This window comes from Oncorhynchus tshawytscha, linkage group LG16 (assembly GCF_018296145.1).
Source record: "Oncorhynchus tshawytscha isolate Ot180627B linkage group LG16, Otsh_v2.0, whole genome shotgun sequence".
NCBI classification, from domain to species: Eukaryota; Metazoa; Chordata; class Actinopteri; order Salmoniformes; family Salmonidae; genus Oncorhynchus; species Oncorhynchus tshawytscha.
Window position 1 is genome coordinate 49,906,708 of NC_056444.1, and position 15,815 is coordinate 49,922,522.

The window sequence follows — 15,815 nt, forward strand, 5'->3', positions numbered from 1 at the left end:
GTGAACCTGCAAATGAGATTTTCTTTCACATGTGATCTTGCAATTCCACATGTGAAAGTGATCCACATGTGAAACGGCAATTATGATTTTCACATGTGAACGTTTTTTTATCAGTTGAAACTACACGTTTCTCATGTGAAACGGCAATTCACATGAAGTGAAAACGTTCTCCTCACATGTGAAAAGGTGGTGTTAACATGCAAACGTTAAATGTAGTAATATGGTTTCACATGTGAAATGTAAGCTCAGCTTGTGAAAACAGCTATTGGACATGTGTTTTTTCGTGTAGGAGTAGTACTTGCTCAACAGCCACATTATTCATTACCAGATTCAGCTGAGGTCCAGTACCTAGGGGGTGATTTGTACCAAATACAATGCTTTTGATTTTAGATCCTTATATTTGAGGACCAGTTTATTCTAAAACTGACTGCAACTCTTTGTTTAGGGTTGCGGTGAATTCACTAGCTGTGGGTGCTGACATGTGTAGTGTTGGAAGAGTCAGCGTAAATAGACACACGGTCTTTGTTTTAACGCTAGCTCCCTCACAAGTGAGGGAGATGTCCGTCTGCCTTAAGGATGGACCATGAGGATGTCTGATTTCCATGCTGTTGCTGCATTTGGAGATGTGCCCATAGATCAGCAGTACTGACCTCAGGGTCGCTCACCTCCAGGCCAGGCCAGCTTTACTGCACCCTACTCTACTCCCAACGGTGGGACACACAAAACCCGAACAACCCTGCCTCTTTTAGGATATCATTTGTAGATTAGACCCCATTCAGTCCCACAGCACTCTCCCCCTCTCTCCCTCCCTCCATAGGGCAGTACAGTTTTGTATCTGGTAGAGAATAGGTTAAGATATTTACTGTGCAGAGTACTTAGCCAATGAGGGGGGAGGAGAGAAGAGTCAGATTTGTATCTAGCGCCTGTTGTCGTTGTTGACAAATAACAATAGGTCTGCGTGGGAGGTGAGGTGACAGAAAACCTGAAACTTCTTTTCAGAAGAGGTCCTTTGCTTATTGTCTGCGCTTCCATAGAACATTCCATGAGGGATGAGTGTTGTAACTGTGGTTCACTGTCATATCTGCCTGTATTGAGGTTTTGGATTGCTGTTTTTATAGCAAGTAGGAGGTAAATGGCTATTGGAGTGGTGCTAATGGTGGAGATGTGGGGCTCCTCTGTTCAGCAGTCGCTCTCTCTTCCTACTGTGTTCTGCTGTAGTCTGCAACACACTGTCCACCATTCTGGCTCTTATTCATCTCATCGGTTCAATCAGTGCAGAGCTAATAAGGCCTGATTACCCCCACAGCCTGCTACTGGACTACATCAGGGCCTCAGGGTTACTTACAGTAGCATGCATGCACGCATGCACACACACACACATACACACACACACACACACACACACACACACACACACACACACACACACACACACACACACACACACACACACACAGACACACACACACAGACACACACACACACACACACACACCGTGGAGGATTTAGGTATGGGCAACATCTTGCTGGGGGTGGCATGGGGCGCCCGCACAAAAATATTCGGAATGGTGACATTTGCGCGATCGGTTTTCTAGCACTCATTTGCACGTCACGTCAATGATATGATGTCACCGTGTGGGACTGTGGGTCAATTAACCCTGTCGGAGTGGGGGCCCTGATTCTAGTTTGTGAGCTAGGCAGGCTGCTGCCTGGGAAGGTCTCCCACTCAGAAGTATGAGATGGGGCGGGGGTAGATTGACCTCCGATCTCCCCAGTGGAAGCCCGAGGTAGGGGGAGCGGGGGAATCTATCAAATAGCACACCTCTAACTTTGTACAGTGCTAAAATCAGTGACATGACAAAATGCTACCAAATAAACCACAATTCCTTAATAATACTGTTAATATATAGTTTCACAGACGTTGTTGCTTTTCATTCTGGTTTGTGTGAAATCGTTAAGAATAATAACCAGTCTGCGCACCACCAAGGTGAATTGGTTTAGTCTTGACTCTTGGTTGATAGTGTTGGGGGGGATGGGTAATGTATTGATGCTCCAGTGCCAAATGGAGAAGAAAAGGTCTAAGACTTCAGGTGCCCAGTTTAGGAAAAATAGGACAGAAGAAGAGGAGAAACGTGCAAAGATAAAGCTATGTCATCTCTTTACGAGTATAATATTATGCATGTAATGAAATAGGCTAACCAACATAATTGCTATACTAGCCTATGTTGCTATGTTGCTTGCTATGCTATTCCAAATCAAATCAAATTTTATTTGTCACATACACATGGTTAGCAGATGTTAATGCGAGTGTAGCGAAATGCTTGTGCTTCTAGTTCCGACAATGCAGTAATAACGAACAAGTAATCTAACTAACAATTCCAAAAAACTACTGTCTTATACACAGTGTAAGGGGATAAAGAATATGTACATAAGGATATATGAATGAGTGATGGTACAGAGCAGCATAGGCAAGATACAGTAGATGATATCGAGTACAGTATATACATGAGTATGTAAACCAAGTGGCATAGTTAAAGTGGCTAGTGATACATGTATTACATAAGGATGCAGTCGATGATAAAGAGTACAGTATCTACGTATGCATATGAGATGAATAATGTAGGGTAAGTAACATTATATAAGGTAGCATTGTTTAAAGTGGCTAGTGATATATTTACATCATTTCCCATCAATTCCCATTATTAAAGTGGCTGGAGTTGAGTCAGTGTCATTGACAGTGTGTTGGCAGTAGCCACTCAATGTTAGTGGTGGCTGTTTAACAGTCTGATGGCCTTGAGATAGAAGCTGTTTTTCAGTCTCTCGGTCCCAGCTTTGATGCACCTGTACTGACCTCGCCTTCTGGATGACAGCGGGGTAAACAGGCAGTGGCTCGGGTGGTTGATGTCCTTGATGATCTTTATGGCCTTCCTGTAGCATCGGGTGGTGTAGGTGTCCTGGAGGGCAGGTAGTTTGCTCCCGGTGATGCTTTGTGCAGACCTCACTATGTTCTGGAGAGCCTTACGGTTGAGGGCATGTCAGTTGCCATACCAGGCGGTGATACAGCCCGCCAGGATGCTCTCGATTGTGCATCTGTAGAAGTTTGTGAGTGCTTTTGGTGACAAGCCGAATTTCTTCAGCCTCCTGAGGTTGAAGAGGCGCTGCTGCGCCTTCCTCACGATGCTGTCTGTGTGAGTGGACCAATTCAGTTTGTCTGTGATGTGTATGCCGAGGAACTTAAAACTTGCTACCCTCTCCACTACTGTTCCATCGATGTGGATGGGGGTGTTCCCTCTGCTGTTTCCTGAAGTCCACAATCATCTCCTTAGTTTTGTTGACGTTGAGTGTGAGGTTATTTTCCTGACACCACACTCCGAGGGCCCTCACCTCCTCCCTGTAGGCCGTCTCGTCGTTGTTGGTAATCAAGCCTACCACTGTTGTGTCGTCCGCAAACTTGATGATTGAGTTGGAGGCGTGCGTGGCCACGCAGTCGTGGGTGAACAGGGAGTACAGGAGAGGGCTCAGAACGCACCCTTGTGGGGCCCCAGTGTTGAGGATCAGCGGGGAGGAGATGTTGTTGCCTACCCTCACCACCTGGGGGCGGCCCGTCAGGAAGTCCAGTACCCAGTTGCACAGGGCGGGGTCGAGACCCAGGGTCTCGAGCTTGATGACGAGCTTGGAGGGTACTATGGTGTTGAATGCCGAGCTGTAGTCGATGAACAGCATTCTCACATAGGTATTCCTCTTGTCCAGATGGGTTAGGGCAGTGTGCAGTGTGGTTGAGATTGCATCGTCTGTGGACCTATTTGGGCGGTAAGCAAATTGGAGTGGGTCTAGGGTGTCAGGTAAGGGTGGAGGTGATATGGTCCTTGACTAGTCTCTCAAAGCACTTCATGATGACGGATGTGAGTAACCCTAAATGTCTTACTCACCTCGGCTGCAGTGAAGGAGAGACCGCATGCTTTCGTTGCAGGCCGTGTCAGTGGCACTGTATTGTCCTCAAAGCGGGCAAAAAGTTATTTAGTCTGCCTGGGAGCAAGACATCCTGGTCCGTGACTGGGCTGGGTTTCTTCCTGTAGTCCGTGATTGACTGTAGACCCTGCCACATGCCTCTTGTGTCTGAGCCGTTGAATTGAGATTCTACTTTGTCTCTGTACTGGCGCTTAGCTTGTTTGATAGCTTTGCGGAGGGAATAGCTGCACTGTTTGTATTCAGTCATGTTACCAGACACCTTGCCCTGATCAAAAGCAGTGGTTCGCGCTTTCAGTTTCACACAAATGCTGCCATCAATCCACGGTTTCTGGTTAGGGAATGTTTTAATCGTTGCTATGGGAACGACATCTTCAACGCACGTTCTAATGAACTCGCACACCGAATCAGCGTATTCGTCAATGTTGTTGTCTGACGCAATACGAAACATCTCCCAGTCCACGTGATGGAAGCAGTCTTGGAGTGTGGAGTCAGCTTGGTCGGACCAGCGTTGGACAGACCTCAGCGTGGGAGCCTCTTGTTTTAGTTTCTGTCTGTAGGCAGGGATCAACAAAATGGAGTCGTGGTCAGCTTTTCCGAAAGGGGGCGGGGCAGGGCCTTATATGCGTCGCGGAAGTTAGAGTAACAATGATCCAGGGTCTTTCCACCCCTGGTTGCGCAATCGATATGCTGATAAAATTTAGGGAGTCTTGTTTTCAGATTAGCCTTGTTAAAATCCCCAGCTACAATGAATGCAGCCTCCGGATAAATCGTTTCCAGTTTGCAGAGAGTTAAATAAAGTTCGTTCAGAGCCATCGATGTGTCTGCTTGGGGGGATATATACGGCTGTGATTATAATCGAAGAGAATTCTCTTGGTAGATAATGCGGTCTACATTTGATTGTGAGGAATTCTAAATCAGGTGAACAGAAGGATTTGAGTTCCTGTATGTTTCTTTCATCACACCATGTCACGTTGGCCATGAGGCATACGCCCCCGTCCCTCTTCTTACCAGAAAGATGTTTGTTTCTGTCGGCGCGATGCGTGGAGAAACCCGCTGGCTGCACCGCTTCGGGTAGCGTCTCTCCAGTGAGCCATGTTTCTGTGAAGCAGAGAACGTTACAGTCTCTGATGTCCCTCTGGAATGCTACCCTTGCTCGGATTTCATCAACCTTGTTGTCAAGAGACTGGACGGTGTGCCCGTCTCCGGAGTCTGACCAGAAGACCGCTTCGTTTCCCTCTTTTTCTGAGTCGTTTTTTTGGGTAGCTGCTGCATGTAATCCACTCCGTTGTCCTGGTTGTAAGGCAGAACACAGGATCCGCGTCGCGAAAAACATATTCTTGGTCGTACTGATGGTGAGTTGACGCTGATCTTATATTCAGTAGTTCTTCTCGACTGTATGTAATGAAACCTAAGATGACCTGGGGTACTAGTGTAAGAAATAATACGTAAAAAAACAAAAAACTGCATAGTTTCCTAGGAACGCGAAGCGAGGCGGCCATCTCTGTCGGCGCCGGAAGACTAACATAGGGTGACAATATTCCGTTTTCTGTCCAACTAGCTTACATAACATTTGATATAATTTCACCAAGTGTCATCATGATAATGTGTGTAGCCTGCAGCAAAACGATTACAACCTAACTAAGGTTTTCTGTGATTGTATTGACTAGGTCCTGAGCTCAGTAAGGGGAATTTCCAATGCTGTAGGCTAACTTAAAAGACGTCTATATTATGCTGATATTTTGTATCTTTTGTGATATATTGAGTCTTTTCGGGTGTCTTATGTCGAGAATTAGCCAAGGAGGTTGTGTGGTTTATTTGGTTCCTGTTCTGAAAATGTGATAAATTGTGCATAATGACATGTACAGTTGAAATCAGAAGTTTACATACACCTTTACCAAATACATTTAAACTCAGTTTTCACAATTCCTGACATTTAATCCTAGTAAAAATTCCCTGTTTTAGGTCAGTTAGGATCACCACTTTATTTTAAGAATGTGAAATGTCAGAATAATAGTAGTGAGAATGATTTATTTCAGATTTGATTTCTTTCATCACATTCCCAGTGGGTCAGAAGTTTACATACACTCAGTTAGTATTTGGTAGCATTGCCTTTAAATTGTTTAACTTGGGTCAAACGTTTTGGGTAGCCTTCCACAAGCTTCCTACAATAAGTTGGGTGAATTTTGGCCCATTCCTCCTGACCGAGCTGGTGTAAGTGAGTCAGGTTTCTAGGCCTCCTTGCTCGCACATGCTTTTTCAGTTATGCCGACAAATGTTCTATAGGATTGAGGTCTGGGCTTTGTGATGGCCACTCCAATACCTTGACTTTGCTGTCCTTAAGCTATTTTGCCACAACTTTCGAAGTATGCTTGGGGTCATTGTCCATTTGGAAGACCCATTAGCATCAAAGCATTAACTTCCTGACTGATGACTTGAGATGTTGCTTCAATACATACGCATAATTTCCTTGATCATGATTCCATCTATTTTCTGTAGTGCACCAGCCCCTCCTGCAGCAAAGCACCCTCACAACATGATGCTGCCACCCCCGTGCTTCACGTTTCGGATGGTGTTCTTCGGCTTGCATGCCGCCCCCTTTTTCCTCCAAACATAACGATGGTCATTATGGCCAAACAGTTCCATTTTTGTTTCATCAGACCAGAGGACATTCCTCAAAAAACTATGATCTTTGTCCCCATGTGCAGTTGCAAACCATGGTCTAGCTTTTTTTCTCGAGGTTTTGGAGCAGTGGCTTCTTCCTTGCTGAGCGGCCTTTCAGGTTATGTCGATATAGGACTCGTTTTTACTGTGGATATAGATACTTTTGTACCTGTTTCCTCCAGCATCTTCACAAGGTCCTTTGCTGTTGTTCTGGGATTGATTTGCACTTTTCACACCAAAGTATGTTCATCTCTAGGAGACAGAACGCGTCTCCTTCCTGAGTGGTATGACGGCTGCGTGGTCCCATGGTGTTTATACTTGTGTACTATTGTCCGTACAGATGAACGTGGTACCTTCAGGCATTTGGCAATTGCTCTCAAGGATGAACCAGACTTGTGGAGGTCTACAAGTTTGTTCTGAGGTCTTGGCTGATTTCTTTTGATTTTCCCATGATGTCAGGCGAAGAGGCACTGAGTTTGAAGGTAGGCCTTGAAATTCATCCACAGGTACACCTCCAATTGACTAAAATCATGTCAGTTAGCCTATCAGAAGCTTCTAAAGCCATGACATAATTTTCAGGAATTTTCCAAGCTGTTTAAAGGCACAGTCAACTTAGTGTATGTAAACTTCTGACCCATTGGAATTGTGATACAGTGAATTATAAGTGAAATAATCTGTCTGTAAACAATTGTTGGAAAAATTACTTGTGTCATGCACAAAGTAGATGTACTAACCGACTTGCCAAAGCTATAGTTTGGCAAGTCATCTACGTCCTCAGTCACACGGGCCTCTTCAGAAATCTCAAACCATTTGCTTCTCCCCAGCAGGATTCTCTGTGTGTGTGTGTGTGTGTGTGTGTGTGTAACTAATTCCCATGTGCTCTCCATTAGAAATGACTGTAGCAGGAGCCCCACCAAATCCTGCTGCTGACTGGCCTTCAGTTCTGACTGACAGAACTAGTTTGCAGAGGACCAAGTGAGGTACCTCCTCAATTTGTTTTCCCAAGGAATGATGTGATGGAAGAAGAGGAGTGATGGAAGAAGTTGCCACCACCAGTATTTCAGGAAGACCTTGGTGACTGGTGAAAAAGATCCCTAGAAGTTGGTTGGTGTATTCTGAAAGAAGCAACACTTTTCTAAGAAGAAAATTTATTTCGCAAACTCAGGACTGACAGACTGGAAACATACAAGTTCTTTGCTGACTTCAAACGACAGTAGTACAGAACACCAAACTGCATGAAAACATGGAAAGAACTGGCAATGAGCACTCATGGAGGCTGAGAGAATAAGATGGAGAGAGGTGTTGACACGTCTGACTGCTATTGTGCAGTCTCTGGCAATTAGAAATCTGTCACTAAGGGGACACATAGAAACACTGTACTCTCCATCAAATGGAAATTTCCTCAAAGAGGTTGAACTGACGGCACAATTTGATCCAGTCATGAAAGAGCGCCTTAACCGTGTCCAAACAAAGGTGTCCAAGCCAGACTCCTGGAAATGAATCCAAGATCTCTATTTGTGCCATGTGGGGCTCAAACATTGAACCTGGTTGTGGCTGATGCTGCTAAAAGTCATGTCGATGCCACCGGTTACTTTGGCACCTTGTCCACCCTGTTCTCAGCCTCCACACAGCGGCAGGCCATCCTGAAAAAACACGTGGACATCACTTTGGTGATGTGGACTGAGACGAGGTGGGAGAGTGAAGTTAAGAGTGTCGAGCCACTGAGGTATCAGGCAGCAGCGGTGAGAGAGGCACTGATTGAGGTGAGGGATCAAACCAAAGTGAACCATGTGAAAACGATTGAGGCCCAGTCCTTGTCAGAGGAGGTGGGATCATACTGCTTCAGCACCTGTACAGTCATGTGGTATGACATCTGGAGCCAGATACAACAGGTGAGCAAGCTGATGCAGTCTCCCAGTATGTTGCAGTCAGTCTTCTCAGAAAGACAGAGAGAGGTCTCAGCAACTACAGGGCGACAGGCTTTATGACTGCACAAACGTCAGCCAAGGATATTTGTGAGGGTATGAATGTAGGGGCCGTTCTACAACAACAAAAAGGCTGAGGTCCACAAAGTCCACATTTTTCAATGTCGTTGTTGATGCTGCAACCTAAGCCCTTCAGGAAAGATTTTCCACATTGGAAAATGTGGGAGAGAAGTTTGGAGTGCTGTCAACCTTCCAAAGTCTCTCAAATGAGGAGCTGACAGAACAATGTGAGGGCCTTAGTATGACACTGCACTATAAAGAACACTCAGACTTGGATGGCAGAGAGCTTGCACAGGAACTGAAGAACTTGCCTGACTTGCCATCGAAGACCATGACCCTGCTTGAGCTGCTGATATTTATACACGAAAAGGAGCTCTTAGAAATGTATCTACATTTGTGGACTGCTCTCAGAACGTGTCTTACTCTTCCAGTGACCGTAGCTGAAGCAGAGAGGAGCTTTTCAGAGCTGAAGCTCATCAAATCCTACCTGAGGTCCACCATGTCACAGGACAGCCTTCGTGGCCTTGCTGACATCAGTATTAACCATGCAATTGCTGGGCAGATTTCTTACGACGATGTAATTGATGACTTTGAATCAAGAAAGGCAAGAAAGGTCAGGGTTCAGATGGCAGTTGTGCAATTTAGTTTGTGTGTTTCTCGTTTGAAGTGCAATAGTGTAATAATCAGGCTCTCTTTATTTTTTTAATTTTTATTTTTTTCACCTTTATTTATAAGTGAGTTATTCTATTTGTGTATTTGTGTGATATAGGATTTGTGCAATTTTAGTTTTATTTGTGTGGTTTAGCAATAGGGTAATAGTTCGATTCTCTTTTTATTTGTATTTATATACTACAGTTTGTTTCTATTTGTCTTTGTTATTATCGTCCAGGGAGCCATACAAGCTAGAGCCGCCACACACACACGTTATCTTTATCTCATCATTCATCATCCTCAAAGCAAATGTCCACAATGACCCATAAATGGGATGCTATCATCACCAGAAGCCTATTGGCCATAGTTAATGTAGTAGTTATTGTAATAGTTACTGTCTCTGCTACTAACGTCACGTTGTCATCATGTGACACCGACAATTCGGGAGGTACCATGTGATCCAAGGTGGAGGTTGTTGTGGTTTGTGCTCATCCAAGTGGCATTGGGTCTGTCCACTCTGATCATAGTCAGACGCTCAGATGGCATGGCACAAACCCTCTCTGGTATGCCAACCACTCTACCACTGCTCCCAGCTGATCCATCTAGCAGGTAATGTGTGACGCTGTCCACCCAACCCTGCGAAATTATCGATCCCAAACACACAGAAACACAGAGAAACAGGGAGAGAGAGACAGAGAGAGACACAGAGAGAGAGAGAAACAGAGAGTCAGAACCCCCCCCAGTGATAGGTACCCTGTAGGCTGCGCAGCACACACAGCTGATTATACTAAACACAGTATCTCCCTATGTTCAGTTAAGCTGAATCAATTTGATTGGCCCACCCATGTAGTTGGTGTCCCACATTCATATACAATGTCAGTGTTATCTCTCTCTCTCTCCCCCCCTCTCCCTCTCTCCTTCTCTCTCCCTGCCTGCCTCCAGCCCATACACCCGAATGTTCAGAAGAGGATACCTCAGATACTTTGACTACCTGTCCGGATCGGGGTCAATTCAGCTTTAATTTCAAACAATTCACTTAATGGATTGATTGAATTGAAAACTCAACTGACCCCAACCCCAATACCTTTCCAGGATTATCCAGTAGTGGGTTCCACCTCTTTCCATCTGCAGACAAGCATCAGTCTGGGTGTTTAAATCTGTCAACACCATTTTGCCATGTTGAGTGATTGATATATTTGATGGGATGGTAGATTATTCTGAGTACATGGCTGGACCATGATGAGTGATCTGAGCAGCTCAGGCCTGCGGGTGGGTGGGTGACAGACAGGGTTACAGTGAAAAGAGGAGCACACTGTCTCACACTGCTGCTCTTCTTCCTCCAGTCTCTCTCTCTCTCTCTCTCCTCCGTCTCGCATTCACTGTTTTTTCCTCTCTCTCACTATCGGTCTGTCTTCACTCTTTCTATGTCCCTTTCTCACACTTACACGTATACTTTCTCACTCTCCCCCAGTCTCTCACTTGTCCTTGAGAAATGACACTTATGGAAGCCATTTATTGATGGAAAGCGGCATTCTGCTGTTCTGGTCACTGGGCTATGGACTGTATGCTAGGAGAGCTCCCTCTCCTTCCATATCAAAAGACAAACACCCTGCACTGATAGCCAACAGGACTACAGAGATAAAGAACACTGGTGGAATTGTATAGATGAGACACACACACACTTATCCAATGGCTCTGTTCTCCTCCATTGAAAGTATATTAACAGTCCCTTTTCATTAGTTTGTTGTGCAGGATTCTTTTAGAAAATAAATCTTTTCCAGCATCAGTCATTCAGATGTTGTATGACAAGGACTGGATGTTTTATTTGAGTCCTCGGTTTAATTTAGATTGGTTTATTTGGATGCAGCACAGCAGTTTGGGTTCAGAGAGAGTTCACTGAGAGAGTCGGCTCTGTGTTCCTTCTTCGTGTCCTATGGGTACAACACTCAGGACTCCACCTGTCAGATAAAGACTACAGGCACTATTTAACCTAACTAAAAAAATAAAAAAACATTATTTGTGTGCTGCATGTTTACATGTTCACTCACATCTACTGTAGGTGCTAAATAAAATGTTTACATTGAGACAAAATGAAACATAACTTAAATGCATATACACTGAGTGTACAAAACACTTTTTTTTTTGCCCTCAGAACAGCCTCAATTCATCGGGGCATGGACTATACAAGGTCTTGCTGGCCCATGTTGACTCCAATGCTTCCCACAGTTGTGTCAAGTTGGCTGGATGTCCTTTGGGTGGCGGAATAGTCTTGATACACACAGGAAACTGTTGAGTGTGGAAAAACCCAGAAGTGTTGCGGTTCTAGTTACAAAACCACTGTTTCTGGCACCTACTACGATACCCTGTTCAAAGGCACTTAAATATTTGGTCTTGCCCATTCAGCTTCTGAATGGCACACATACACAATCCATGTCTCCATTGTCTCAGGGCTTAGAAATCCTTCTTTAACCAGTCTCCTCCCCTTCATCTACACTGATTGAAGTGGATTTAAAAGGTGACCTCAATAAGGGTTCATAGCTTTCACCTGGATTCACCTAGTCAGTCTATGTCATGGGAAGAGCAGGTGTTCTTAATGCTTTGCACACTCAGTGTAGATTGTTCCCTATGAGAACCCATGATACCAACCCACAGTGAGTGTAATGTATTCTTTGCTGAGTAGGACGTAGCCTACTGAGTATTAAGACTGATGAGGGCCAGTCTCAGACTATTCAAAAGCATTACAGAGACTTTGATTAGTGGACTGGATCAACAACTTCAGTTTGGGGTTGGACCCAAACGTGGGGATTTAATGCTTATGGTCTACCAGTCCTTAAGTCAATAGTCGTTGAAGTATTCCTTTGGCAGTGATTTGGTTCATGCCTCTCTCATCCCGTGATTTGGTCAGTCACAGTGGCTGCTAGGGTCCTGTTTCTGACATATTTTAGGATACTGTTCCACTCTACCCATTGATGATGGATTGGATTTTACAGTATACACACACACATGGCTAGCACTTTCTCAAGTGTTCAATGTGCTTTACATTGTATAGGGGAAACAGCTCCTCCACTACCAATGGATGAAGAGTTGAACCTCTTGTTACCCCCTCATCATCACTTGGCTCTGGCTCTCACACACTGGATCTGTTCTCACACTGGATCTGTTCTCACACTGGATCTGTTCTCACACTGGCTCTGTTCTCACACTGGATCTGTTCTCACACTGGCTCTGTTCTCACACTGGATCTGTTCTCACACTGGATCTGTTCTCACACTGGATCTGTTCTCACACTGGATCTGTTCTCACACTGGATCTGTTCTCACACTGGCTCTGTTCTCACACTGGATCTGTTCTCACACTGGCTCTGTTCTCACACTGGATCTGTTCTCACACTGGATCTGTTCTCACACTGGATCTGTTCTCACACTGGATCTGTTCTCACACTGGATCTGTTCTCACTATCAGGTTTCAGGTAAGACCCAAGTGCAGACTGTGTTGAAGTAACAATGTTTATTGCAACAACAGGGGCAGGTAAACGATAGGTCAAGGCAGGCAGAGAGCTGTCCAGAGTAGTGGGGCCAAGGTACAGGACGTCAGGTAGGCTCAGGGTCAGGACAGGCAAGGGTCAAAACCAGGAGGACAAGAAAAAGAGAGACTGGGGAAAAGCAGGAGCTGAGACAAAACACTGGTTGACTTGAACAAACAAGACAAACTGGCACTGACAGACAGAAAACACAGGTATAAATACCCAGGAGATAAGTGGGGAAGATGGGCGACACCTGGAGGGTGGTGGAGACAAGCACAAGGACAGGTGAAACAGATCAGGGCGTGACACTCACACTGGAACTGTTCTCACACCGGTACTGTTCTCACACCGGAACAGATCTCACACCGGAACTGTTCTCACACCGGAACAGATCTCACACTGGAACTGTTCTCACACCGGAACTGTTCTCACACCGGAACAAATCTCACACTGGAACTGTTCTCACACCGGAACAGATCTCACACCGGAACAGATCTCACACTGGAACTGTTCTCACACCGGAACTGTTCTCACACCGGAACTGTTCTCACACCGGAACAGATCTCACACCGGAACTGTTCTCACACTGGAACAGATCTCACACCAGAACTGTTCTCACATCAGAACAGATCTCACACTGGAACTGTTCTCACCCTGGAACAGATCTCACACTGGAACTGATCTCACACCGGAACTGATCTCACACCGGAACAGATCTCACACTGGAACTGTTCTCACACCGGAACTGTTCTCACACCGGAACTGTTCTCACACCGGAACTGTTCTCACACCGGAACAGATCTCACACCGGAACTGTTCTCACACTGGAACAGATCTCACACCAGAACTGTTCTCACACCAGAACAGATCTCACACTGGAACTGTTCTCACCCTGGAACAGATCTCACACTGGAACTGATCTCACACCGGAACTGATCTCACACCGGAACAGATCTCACACCGGAACTGTTCTGTTTGATGCAGCTCTATCAGCTACAGGTCCAGTTTTGGCTGTTGTGTTTGTGTTCCCATCTTCAGCTGTTCCATTAGTCACTAATAGCGGATGTTCCATATTCTTAGCGGTTCCACTCCCTCCCTGACGTTCCATTAGCTGATGTTCTATCTGTCGGCTGGCTGTTCACAATGGCTGTCTAATGGAGAGATGCTGCTCCTCTCCTCCCTCCACAGAATACACGGATTCTGTCTCTATTGTCACTTGGCTGCAGGCCTAGCTTCTGCGCACTCGCGCAAACACATACTCACACCCACAGTGACTTAAGGTCACAAAGGCAGCAGCGGGGCGGACGTGGCCTCCGTGGCTGCCACAGCGTCAGAGCTTGGCTAAGTGCTTCCATTCAGACGTGATTATTACTGTAAAGAGGAAGTGGGCAGGTCTACTTTGTCAGCTGGAGACAGAACAGAAAAAGGGGCCATTTTGGACCAAAGCAAACAAAGGGGAGATGAGTGAGGAAGGGGACACACATTCAAGCAGTTCAAACGTGTGCGTTCACGGCTCTTATCAGTGTGAGGCAGCTAGCGTCGTCACGTGGAGATGCTGGGCCACCATCAGGCTACTGGAGACTGTGTCTGTTGTATACTTATGTACTGGGTGTGTGGCGGCAGGACGTTTATTTATAAGCGCTACTTAGACTTCTCATTTTAGGTACTCTTGGAAGAGGTAGGGTTTAAGACGTTTCCGGGAAGACGGGCAGGGACTCTGTTGTCCTAGCTTCAGGGGGAAGCTGATTCCACCATTGGGGGTGCTAGGACAGAGAAGAGCTTGGACTGGGATGAGTGGGAACTGCCCTCATGCAGGGGTGGGAGGGCCACGAGAGCAGAGGTGGCAGAACGGAGTGCTGGGGGTGTAAGGTTTGAGCACAGCCTGAAGGTAGGGAGGGGCAGTTCCCCTTGCAGCTCCATAGTCAAGCACCATGGTCTTGCAGTGGATGAGAGATTTAACTGGAAGCCAGTGGAGTGTGCAGGGTGACATGGGAGAACTTGAACACCAGGCGGGCTGCGTCGTTCTGGGTAATTGGAGGGGTTTGATGGCACAAGCGGGGAGCCCAGCCAACAGAGAGTTGCAATGGTCTAGATGGGAGTTGACAAGAGTCTGGATTAGGACCGGCGCTGCTTCCTGTGTGAGTAAGGGTCTTACTATACAGATGTTGTAGAGCATGAACCTGCAGGAGCGAGTCACTGCGTTGACGTTTGCAGAGAACGACAGGGTGATGTCCAGGGTCACGCCAAGGCTCTTTGCAGTCTGGGAGGGGGACACCATTGACTTGTCAACCGTGACCAGAAAACAAACATGGCTGGCTTAATGGCTCTTTAAAGCCTGCTGCTGAATCACAAAGCAGAGGCCTTGAATGATGTGGGAATCTCTGCCAGATACAGGGATATGCTCTCTGATCGGTATTAAAAGTCAAACTCATGCTGTTACCCTGGTAACATTTGCATTACACAACAAACGGGAGATGACAGTTTTCGAATGTTGACTTTGTGCTCCTTCGATTAATTCACTGAGGTGTGGGTTGTTGGTGGGGAAAAGTGTTGCTTTGCATTGTGCCCACAATTCTTTGTATACAGAGGTGTATTCTGACCATGGGCTTGTTTATAAGTGAGATCGAATGCTTTCCCAGACCACGGCAGGTTGGTCTTTAAAAAGAGAATGCCAATGTGTCGACCCAAAACAACTTCTCTCAGGTGTGAACAACATGAAGGCCAAGTAGAGGAATTGAGTAATTCAGAGGCTCTCCTCAGGATTACACAAATCAGGCTGCTTTGTTCAGGCTATTCCTTCCCGCCGCACTAATCCAGACCTCACGCCCTGTCACCTTCTAATCGTCTGTCTGTGTGGCTCTGCACCACCAGGCATGATGGGAAAAATAGAGGTTATGATCGTCAATCATCCAATGAGTGACATGAATGTTGTTTTCCCCGAACTTTTATCTGTCTAACTGGATTAGCAACCTGTTCTCTCTGTCACTTTCATTCTTTCTTTCCCCCACATCTCTGTCTGTTGTTTC

General features: G+C 45.9%; 1 protein-coding gene across 13 annotated transcripts in view; it reads left to right on the plus strand.

Moving 5' to 3' along the window:
* The window catches only part of LOC112215828 (voltage-dependent L-type calcium channel subunit alpha-1D-like), a 98,980-nt gene that overhangs the window by 30,478 nt on the left and 52,687 nt on the right, over positions 1-15,815 (plus strand). The gene's annotated exons all lie outside the window — the stretch shown is intronic.